Raw genomic sequence first — 12,013 nt, 5'->3', positions numbered from 1 at the left:
ATGGGAGGAGGTGAGCACAGTATTTTTTTTTCTTTATTGATTAAGGTATTACAAATGTGTCCTTACCCCCTCTACCCCCCACCCCCCACCCCCCGCTCATGCCCTCACCCCCTGGTGTCTGTGTCCATTGGTTAGGCCTATATGCATGCATACAATCTTTGGTTGATCTCTCCCCCTTACCCCCATCCTCCCCTGCCTTCTCTCTGAGGTTTGACGATCTGATCGATACTTCTCTGTCTCTGGATCTGCTTTTGTTCACCAGTTTATGCTGTTCATTATATTACACAAATGAGTGAGATCATGTGATATTTATCTTTCTCTGACGGGCTTATTTCGCTTAGCATAATGCTCTCGGGCCCATCCATGCTGTTGCAAATGGTAGGAGTTCCTTCCTTTTTACAGCAGCATAGTATTCCACTGTGTAGATGTACCACAGTTTTCTAATCCACTCATCTGCTGCTGGGCACTTAGGCTGTTTCCAAATCTTAGCTATGGTGAATTGTGCTGCTATGAACATAGGGGTGCATATGTCCTTTCTGATTGGGGTTTCTGATTTCTTGGGATATATTCCTAGGAGTGGGATTACTGGGTCAAATGGGAGTTCCATTTTTATTTTTTTGAGGAAACTCCATACTGTTCTCCACAGTGGCTGCACCAGTCTGCATTTCCACCAGCAGTGCATGAGGGTTTCTTTTTCTCCTCATCCTCGTCAGCACTTGTCGTTTGTTGATGATAGCTATTCTGACAGGAATGAGATGGTACCTCATTGTTGTTTTGATTTGCATCTCTCGGATGATTAGTGACTTTGAACATGTTTTCATATGTCTCTTGGCCTTATGTCTTCTTTCAAAAAGTATCTAGTTAAGTCCATTGCCCATTTTTTTTATTGGATTGTTTACCTTCCTTTTATTAAGTTGTATGAGTTCCCTGTAAATGTTGGAGATTAAACCCTCATCGGTGATAACATTGTGCAAACATGTTCTCCCATGCAGTGTGCTTTCTTGTTGAATTGTTGATTGTTTCTTTTGCTGTGCAGAAGCTTTTTATTTTGTTGTAGTCCCATTTGTTTATTTTCTCTTTAGTTTCCATGGCCCTAGGAGCTGTATCGGTGAAGAAATTGCTTCGGCATATGTCTGAGATTTTGCTGCCTGTGGATTCCTTTAGTATATTTATGGTTTCCTGTCTTATGTTTAAGTCCTTTATCCATTTTGAGTTTATTTTTGTGTATCGTGTAAGTTGGAGGTCTAGTTTCTTTTTTTTTGCATGTATCTGTCCAATTTTCCCAGCACCATTTATTGAAGAGACTGTCTTGACTCCATTGTATGCTCTTGCCTCCTTTGTCAAATATTAATTGAGCATAATGGTTTGGGTCTCTATTCTATTCCATTGGTCTCTATGTCTGTTCTTGTGCCAGTACCAGGCAGTTTGAGAACAATGGCTTTGTAATACAGCTTGGTAACTGGTATTGAGATCCCGCCTACTTTGTTCTTCTTTCTCAGGATTGCTGCAGCTATTCGGGGTCTTTTTTATTCCAGATGAATTTTTGGAGAGTTCTTTCTAGGTCTGTGAAATATGCCATTGGTATTTTAATGGGGAGTGCATTGAATCTATAGATTGCTTTTGGTAGTATTGACATTTTAATGATGTTGATTCTACCAATCCATGAACACAGTATGTTCTTCCATCTGTTTACGTCTTCCTCTATCTCTTTTTTCAGTGACCTGTAGTTTTCCACGTTTAGGTCTTTTACCTCCTTGGTTAAGCTTATTCCTAGGTATCCCAATTTTTTTGGTGCGATGGTAAATGGGATTGTTTTTTAGTCTCTCTTTTTGTAAGTTCAGTATTGGTGTATGGAAATGCCATAGATTTTTTTTTGTGTGTTAATTTTGTATCCTGCTACATTGCCGAATTCATTTATTAAGTCTAGTAATTTTTTATGGAGTCTTCAGGGTTTTCTATGTACACGGTACCATGTCATCTGTGAATAATGACAGTTTTACATCTTCTTTTCCATTTTGGATACCTTTTATTTCTTCTTGTCTAATTGCTATGGCTAGCACTTCCAGAACTATTTCGAACAGGAGTGGGGAAAGTGGGCATCCCTGTCCCATTCCTGTTCTTTGGCGAAATGTTTTTAGTTTCTGCCCATTGAGTAGTATGATGTTGGCTGTAGGTTTGTCGTATGAGGCTTTTATTATGTTGAGGTATGATCCCTCTATTCCCACTTTGCTGAGGGTTTTTATCAAGAAAGGGTGTTGGATTTTGTCAAATGCTTTTTCTGCATCAATTGATATGACTATGTGATTTTTATCTCTTAGTTTGTTTATATGATGTATCATATTTATTGATTTGCAGATATTGTACCAGCCTTGCATCCCTGGAATAAATCCCACTTGGTCATGGTGCATGATCTTTCTAATGTAATGCTGGATCTGATTTGCTAGTATTTTGTTGAGGATTTTGGCATCTATGTTCATGAGGGATATTGGCCTGTAATTCTCTTTCATTGTGTTGTCTTTATCTGGTTTTGGTATTAGGGTGATGCTGGCTTCATAGAAGGAGCCTGGAAGTGTTCCTTCCTCTTGAATTTTTTGGAATAGTCTGAGGAGGATAGGTTTTAGTTCTTCCTTGAATGTTTGGTAAAACTCCCGTGAAGCCTTCTGGCCCCAGGCTTTGGTTTGCTGGAAGCTTTTTTATGGCTGATTCAATTTCGTCCATAATTATTGGTCTATTGAGATTTTTAGATTCTTTCTGATTGAGTTTTGGAAGGTTGTATTTTTCTAGGAATATGTCCATTTCCTCCAGGTTGTCTAGTTTGTTGGAATAGAGTTCTTCATCGTATTTTTTAACAATCCTTGGTATTTCTGTGGGGTCTATTGTTATTTTGCCTCTTTCATTTCTGATTTTGTTTATTTAGGTCCTCTCTCTTTGCTTCTTGGTGAACCTGGCTAGAGGTTCATCAATATTGTTTATCCTTTCAAAGAATCAGCTCTTGGTTTCATTGATCTTTTGTATTGTTCTTTTGGTCTCTATGTCATTTATTTCTGCTCTGATCTTTATTATCTCCTTCCTTCTGCTCACTCTGGGCTTTCTTGTTGCTCTCTTTCTAATTCTTTAAGTTGTAGAGTTAGATAATTTATTACCATTTTTTCTTATTTTTTGAGGTAAGCCTGTAGAGCTGTAAACTTCCCTCTCAGGACTGCTTTCACTGTGTCCCATAGATTTTGTTGTGTTTTCATTGTCATTCGTTTCCAGGGTGTTTTAAATTTCTTCTTTGCTCTCTTTGGTAACCCAGTCATTGTTTAATAGCATGCTATTCAGCTTCCAAGTGTTTGAATTTTTAAATTGTTTTTATTGTAGTTTATTTCTAATATTATGTCATTGTGATCTGAGAAGATGCTTGATATGACTTCAATCTTCTTGAATTTGGAGAGACTTTGCCTGTGACCCAATATGTGGTCTATCTTTGAAAATGTCCCATGTGCACTTGAGAAGAACATATATTCTGTGGCTTTGGGGTGAAATGTTCTGAAGATGTCAATTAAGTCCATCTGATCTAGTGAGTTATTTAGGATTGCTGTTTCTTTGCTGATTTTTTTGTCTAGAAGATTTATCCTGTGATGTCAGGTATTAAAGTCCCCTATGTATGATTGTATTGTTGATCTCTCCCTTGATATCTTTCAGGAGTTTTTTTAATGTATTTGGATGCTCCTGCATTGAGTGCATATATGTTTACCAAGGTTATATCCTCTTGTTGTATCAATCCCTTTAGTATTATGAAGTGGCCTTCCTTATCTCTTATTATGGCCTTCACTTTGAGGTCTATTTTGTCAGATATAAGTATTGCTACCGCAGCTTTTTTTTCATTTCCATTTGCCTGGAAGAAATTTTTCCATCTCTTCACTTTCAGTCTGTGTGAGTCCTTTGTTCTGAGGTGGGTCTCTTGTAGACAGCATATATATGGGTCATGTTTTCCTATCCATTCAGCCACTTGATGTCTTTTGATTGGAGCATTTAGCCCATTTACGTTTAAAGTTATTGACTAGAGGCCCGGTGCACAAATTCGTGCATGTGTGGGATCCAGCCGGTCTGCCTCAATTGGGGCAGATGGGGCCAGGCCAGCCAGGGGGAGGGGCTGCGGTCGATTGGCCAGCTGGCCTCACTCCCTGGTCGAACTCCCAGTGGAGGGGACAATTTGCATATTAGCCTTTTATAATATAGGATTATTATTGATAGGTACTTGTTTGTAGCCATTGTTATTTTTTGTGCCTGTGTTCCTATTCCTTCTTCCCTTTTTCTTTCTTCTTTTTACACCAGTACCTTTAGCATTTCTTGCATTGCTGGCTTGGTGGTGATAAACTCCCTTAGCCTTTTTTTGTCTGTGAGGTGAGCACAGCATTTACCTACTTTGCCATCTTGACTGGAAGTCATTTTCTAATTCCACTTTCAAATGACACTGTAGTGTGCTTCCTGGGTAGTGCTGATATCTTATAATAAAGGATTTCCAATTCTTCCCTCTTGTCCATTATAACATGGCTGTCATAATTTCCCTTATATATGTTATCATCGCCAAATACATTGTTGCTAGTATTTCAAAGACTTATCTATTAGATCAATTAAAAATAGAGAAAGTAAAAGGTTTTACTTTTACCTTGACTTATTCCTTTTCATAGTTTTCCTTTCTTTATGTGGGTCTGAGTTTCTGACCTGTATCATTTTCCTCCTCTCTGATGAATTTCTTTTATCACTTCATGCCAGGCATGACAAATGCCTTCAGTTTTTATCTGAGGAAGTCTATTTCTCCTTCATTTTTGAAACCTTATAGGTTGGTGGGCTCAATATTTCATTCCACTATTTTCTTCTTTTCATGTTTGGTGAAGAAAAGTCTGACACAGTTTTTATCTTTGTTCCATTATAGGTGTTTTTTCCTCTGTCATCTTTCAAACTTTTTTTTGTCTCTGGTTTTCTGCAGTTTAAATATGATATGCCTGGGTGTCGTTTTTTTGCTATTTATTCTTCTTGCTGTTCTGTGAGCTTCCTGGATCAGTGATTTGCTTTCTGTTAATTTTACAGAATTCTCTCATTACTCTTTAAAATTTTTCTCCTTCTGGTATTCCATTATGCATATGTCCTTGGGTATTTTCTTTTTCAATCTTTTTCTCTTTGAATTTCAGTTTGGGGTTTCTATTGACAAATCTTCAAACTCACTGACTCAGGGTCAAGACTATTGGTGAGAAATATTTTTCATTTCTGCTACAATTTTTTTATTTTTAGCATTTCCTTTATATTCTTTCTTCCTTTTTTTTAATCCTCACCCAAGGATATTTTTCCATTGATTTTTAGGAAGAGTGGAAGAGAGAGGGAAAGACAGAGAGAAACATCAGATGTGAGAGAAATATATCAATTGGTTGCCTTCTGCATGAGCCTGGGCAACGAAGGTACGTGCCCTTGATCAGAATCAAACTCGGGATCCTTTGTTCCATAGGCCAGTGCTCTATCCACTGAGCCAAATTGGCTAGGGCTCCTTTTCATTCTTAGAGTTTCAATCTCTTGGTTTATATCACCCATATATTCTTTTTTTCTTATCACCCATGTATTCTTGCATGTTGTTCACTTGTTCCATTAAAGCCTGTGGCACATTAATCATAATTATTTTCAATTTTACAAAGTCTTTGTCATATGTAAGTCTGGTAGAGGTGCTTGCTTTGTGTCTTTTCTTGTCTTAGCTTGGTTTGTAATTTTTTTGTTGAAACCTAGACATGATATATTGGGAAATAGTAACTGAGGTGGTAAATGGGCCTTTAGTGTGAGATTTTATGTTTATCTGGCTATGAGTTAGGCTCTGCTTAATGTTTGCTGTATCTGTTAGGTGTTGGGGCCTTCAGTTTCCTCTAGTGTTCTTGGTTTTTGACTTCCCTCTTTTCTTTGGGTTTGTCTAGAAACTCTTAACAAATTTATTGAGATACTAGTGCCCCAGTGCATGGATTCATGCACAATGAAAGGAAATTAATTAGAAGGTGGCTGGTGGGGAGGGACTGGGCAAGACGGGCTGGACACACACCTGGGGCGGTGCTGCGGCTCGAAGGGCGTCTGCGGAGTGACTAGGGTCCCTCCGGCAGGTGGGGTCCCTTGGCCTGGCCTGCGGGGATCAGACTGAAACTGGCTCTCCGACATCCCCTGAGGAGTCCTGGATTGCGAGAGGGTGGTTCTTCGGTGACACACCCCGGAATTGGGCTCCCTCCCCTCTGGTTCCAGGGCACCACTGCCAAGTCACCGCAGCTGGGCAGCTCCTGAGCATCTGCCCCCTGGTGGTCAGTGTGCGTTGTAGCAACCTGCTAGAAGGTCGCTTAGCCTTTTATATTTAGACTAGAGGCCCTTTGCATGAGGATTCGTGCAATAGGCCTTCCTTTCTCTGGCTGCCGGCACCAGTTTTCCTCTGGCACCCAGGACCCAGGCCTTCGCTCTGGCCACCGCATTCCATCTTCGTTCTGGCCGGATCCTTCAGTCTTCACTCCAGCTGGAGCGCCGCTCCTGTAGCTTCTTCTTCCCCGGATAGCAGATGCCCTGCCTGGCCACTCGGCGCCTGCATGCATGCTGCCCAGAGGCCCGGAGCAGCTGGGGGGTGGGGCCACTGCCAGCCTCGTCGGTTAATTTGCATAGTCACTCTTGATTGGCTGGTGGGCATCATGAAGTGATGGTCATTTGCATATTTCTCTTTTATTAATGTAGATAGATAATTCATAACCATAAAATTCACCCATTTTAAGGGTACATACAAGTCATTCATTTGTAACATATTCAGAGATATTTGCAACCATTACCAGTGAATTTTAGAACATTTTGATTACTTCACAAAGAAGTTTGTATCCTTTACCTAAAGTAACCGTGAATTTTCTATCTCTATAGATTTCCCTGTTCTGGATGTTTCATATGAATGGATTCATATACTATGTGGTCTTCTGTGACTGATTTCACTTAGCATATGTTTTCAAGGTTCATCATGTTGTAGCATGTTTCAGTACCTTATTCATTTTCACCGTCAAATATTATTCCACTGCATAGATATACAATTGTCCTCCTTTATCCATGGGGATACATTCCAAGACCTCCCATGGATGCTTGAAACCATGGAGAGTATATATAGTATGTTTTTTCCTGTACATACATACCTATGATAAAGTTTAATTTATAAATTAGGCACATTAAAGAGTAACAATAATAATAAAATAGGACAATTACAAATCATATTCTGTAACAAAAGTTATGTGAATGGCTTTGGGGCCATTATTAAGTAACATACGGGTTACTTGAACAGAAGCTCTGAAATAGCGACAGTTGATCTGATATCCAAGACTGCCATCCAAGACTGCCGTGAAATGACTGATGAGTGGGTAGTGTATATAGCATGGATAGGATGGACAAAGGAATGATACAGGTACCAGGCGGGACTGAGTGAGAGGGCATGAGCTTTCATCACACTACCCAGAATGGTATACAACTTAAAACTTAGCAATTGTATTTCTAAAACTTTTCATTTAATATTTTTTGTGTGAAACTGCAGGTTAGGGGGGACTATTGTACCACATTTTGTTTATTCATTTGTCAGGTAACGGACATTTGAGTTGTTCATATTCTTTGCCTATTATGAATAATGTTGCTGTAAACGTGTGTACAAGTTTGTACATGGACATGTTCTCATTACCTAAGAATGGGATTGGTAGGTCATCTGGTAAGTTTATATTTAACTTTATAGGAAAATGCCAAATTGTTTTCCGAAGTGGCTGTACCATTTTGAATTCCAAACAGCAGTGTATGCGAGTTCCAGTTGCTCTGCGTCTGTCAGCAGTTTGTATTGTCAGTTTTTAAAATTTGGAGCCATTCTCATAAGTGTGTAATGGTAGTGATACACCACTACACAACTACTGGAAAAGATGTTGAACATCTTTTCATGTGCTTATTTGCCTTCTGTATATCCTCTCTGGTGATGTCTGTTTAAACCTTTAGCTTGTTTTTTAAATTGGGTTGTTTACTGCATTTTAGTTCTTTATATATTTAAGATAGAAGCCCTTTATCAGATATGTGATTTAGAAATATTTTCCACTTTCTGGCTCTTTATTCTTTCTAAAGTATCTTTCAAATAGTTAAAGTTCTTATTTTTTTTAAGTACAGTTATCATGTTGTTAATGGATCATACATGCTTTTGGTATCATTATCTAAGAAATCTTTGCCCAACCCAATATCACAAAAATTTTCTCTGATGTTACTTATACAGATTTAAGTTTACCGTATATGTCTATGGCTAAATTTGAATTAAATTTTGCCTAAGGTATGAGGTAAGTTTGGAGGTTGTTTTTTTTTAAGCCTGTGGCCACCCATTTTTGGAAAGATTATCCTTTCTCCATTGAATCACCTTAGCATCTTTTGTAGAAAACCAATTGACTATATAAGTGTCAGTATATTTGTAGGTAATCAATTCTGTTCCATGGACCTGTCTCTATGCAAGTACTATACTCTTGATCACTGTATGCTTATGAGCTTTAAAACCTGGTAATTAACTCCTCCAACTGCTCCTTTTTCATAGTTTTTATTATTCCGGTTCCTTTGCCTTCCCACATAAATTTTAGAAAGTTTATTGATTTCTGTAAAATATCCTTTTGGAATTTGATTGGAATTGCTTTGCATCTTCAAATCTGTTTAGGGAAAACAGAAATCTTGAGTTTTCAATCCATGAACATGATGAATTTCTTCATTTTTAAAGGTCATTTTGTTTTCTTTCATAAGCATGTTGTAGTTTTCAGTACACAGACCTTTTACATAACTTGTAAGATGTATACCTAAGTATTTTCATGGGTTTTGTTGCTGTCCTAAAAAGCATATTTAAAAATTTTAATATCCAATTTTTTATTGCTCTCACAAAGAGAAATAGATTTTTAAAATATTTGTTTTTTATTGATTTCATAGAGAAAGGGAGAGGGAGAGATAGAAACATTGATGAATCATTGATTGGCTGCCTCCTGCAGGCCCCCTCCTGGGGACCAAGGCTGAAACCTGGGCTTGTGCCCTTGACCGGAATGGAACCCAGGACCCTTCATTCTGCAGGCTGATGCTCTTCAGGGGTCCTCAAACTTTTTATTTATTTATTTAATCTTTATTGTTCAGATTATTACAGTTGTTCCTTTTTTCTCCCCCGTAGCTCCCCTCCACCTGGTTCCCATCCCATCCTCTTCCCTTACCCCCCTCCCCCACTGTCCTCATCCATAGGTGTACGATTTTTGTCTAGTCTCTTCCCACACCCCCCACACTCCTTTCCCCCTGAGAGTTGTCAGTCCACTCCCTTTCTATGCCCCTGATTCAATTATATTCACCAGTTTATTCTGTACATCAGATTTTTAATTCACTTGATTTTTAGATTCACTTGTTGATAGATATGTATTTGTTGTTCATAATTTTTCTTTACCTTTTTCTTCTTCTTCCTCTTCTTAGAGAATACCTTTCAGCATTTCATATAATACTGGTTTGGTGGTGATGAACTCCTTTAGCTTTTTCTTATCTGTGAAGCTCTTTATCTGACCTTCAATTCTGAATGTCAGCTTAGCTGGGTAGAGTACCCTTGATTGTAGGTTCTTGCTATTCATCACTTTGACTATTTCTTGCCACTCCCGTCTGGCCTGAGTAGTTTCTGTTGAGAAATCAGCTGACAATTATATGGGTGCTCCCTTGTAGGTAATTAGCTGTTTTTCTCTTGCTGCTTTTAATATTCTTTGTCTTTTGCTCTTGGCATTTTAATTATGATGTGTCTTGGTGTGGTCCTCTTTGGATTCCTTTTGTTTGGGGTTCTGTGCACTTCCTGGACATGTAAGTCTATTTCTTTCACCAGGTGGGGGAAGTTTTCTGTCATTATTTCTTCAAATAGGTTTTCAGTATCTTGCTCTCTCTCTTCTTCTGGCACGCCCATAATTCTGATGTTGGTACACTTGAAGTTGTCCCAGAGGCTTCTTACACTACCTTCAAATTTTTGGATTCTTTTTTCTTTTAGCTTTTCCAGTTGGGTGATTTTTGCTTCTTTGTATTTCAAATCTTTGACTCGATTCTTGCGTTCCTCTAGTTTGCTGTTGGGTGTCTGTATAATATTTTTTATTTCAGTGTATGTTTATTTCTAGTTGGTCCTTTTCCATATCCTCGAGGGTCTCTCTCATATCCTCGAGGGTCTGGCTAAATTTATCGGCCTTTTCTAGGAAATTCTTGAAAAACCTTATAACCGTGGTTTTGAACTCTATCTCCAGTCGTTTGTTTTCCTCCATTTCTTTGGTTTGTGATCTGTTTCTTTGACTCCGCATTTTTGCTGCTTCCCTGAGTTGGTAGGGTAGCTTTGTGTGCTAGTTGTCCTATACGGACCAGTGGCTCGGCCTCCCCAGTTACCTGAGGTGGACACTCTTGGTGCCCCCCCTTTGTGGACTGTGTGTACAGCCTTGTTGTAGTTAAGTCTTGATTGTTGTTGGTATCACTGGGAGGAGTTGACCTCCAGGCCAATTGGCTGTGAGGATCAGCTGTGTCTACGCCGGGAGACAGCCTTATTTGACTAGACTTGCAAAATTGCAAAAGCCTCTGTGCTCAGCTTGGATGGGGCAGAGTTTCAGGGTGGACCTACAGCCTTGGCTTCCTGTCAGCCCCGCCCTATGAGGTTCCTGGGTCTCAGTGTCCCTCGGTACTCGCTGCAAGCACCTCTGAGAGAAAGGCGCCCTTGAGTTTCGCCTGCTGCCAAACAGTCTAGTCTCTCCCCCAATGAATCTGGATTCCCAGATTCTTGCCCGGAACTGGGGTTCAGTGCAGTCGGAACTGGGGCTCAGCGCAGTCCGGAGCTTTTGTCTCCTTCCCGCCAGGGCAATTCAGCGGCACAGTCAACAGTCCATCCTCTGTGCGCATTCACGTGCGCGCCTCCAGACCTCTGCCTTTCGCCGCTCCCCTGAGTTTCCGCCTTACAGCCCAGATTCCCCCAGTATGAGCCTGGATCCCCAGGGTCTCGCCCAGAACTGAGGTTAAGTGCAGTCGGAACTGGGGTTCAGCGCAGTCCGGAGCTTTTATCTCCTTCCCGCTAGAGAACGCCAGCCAGGCACTCAGCCACCCCATCCTCTCCCGCTCTGTCCTCTCCGCACACGCGCACCTGTGCGTCAGTACCTCAGGCTTTTACGGCTCCTCTGATTTTCCTTGTGGTTTTCTCTTTCCTTCTAGTTGTAGAATTTCCAGTCAGCCACCTTTCCTGTGGTTCTGGATGATGTCCGTTTTGTCTTTTAGTTGTATTTTTGAAATTGTTGTGCGAGGCTGCAGTTTAGGTGTTTATGCCGCCATCTTGGTTTTCTCTAGTCCTCAAACTTTTTAAACAGGGGGCCAGTTCACTGTCCCTCAGACCATTGGAGGGCTGAACTATAGTTTAAAAAAAACTATGAACAAATTCCTATATACACTGCACATATCTTATTTTGAAGTAAAAAAACAAAACGGCAAAAACACCCGCATATGGCCCGCGGGCCGTAGTTTGAGGACACCTGCTCTATCTACTGAGCCAAACCATAGCTATACAATGGGCAAAATACAAATTTTTTATATTGACCTTGTGTCCTATGAAATTGCTCAATTCACTTCTAGTAGAGTTTTTTGTAGATTCTCTGGAATTTTCTACAGTCATTATAAGTAAAAAGTTTTATTTTCTATGCTGTATGCTTTCCTGTTGTTGCTTTATTGCACTGGAAGGACCGCACATATTTTTTCTCTCTCTTGATGCCAACACTACATCTTGAATAGGAGTGGAGAACCAAGACACCATATACATTTTTAATTTCTGAAATTTGCCAGGATTTGCATTATGGCTCAACATATGGTAAGTTTGGGTTAATGTTCCATGTAAGCCTCCAAAGACTGTATTCTGCAGTTGTTAGGTAGGTCTATATATACATGTCAATTATGTCATATGTATTAATTATATTATTAAAATCATCTACATCCTGTTGTGTTGTTT

This window comes from Cnephaeus nilssonii (genome assembly GCF_951640355.1).
Source record: "Cnephaeus nilssonii genome assembly, chromosome: 16".
In the NCBI taxonomy this organism is placed as follows: Eukaryota; Metazoa; Chordata; class Mammalia; order Chiroptera; family Vespertilionidae; genus Cnephaeus; species Cnephaeus nilssonii.
Note: the sequence above shows the minus strand (reverse complement) of the source record.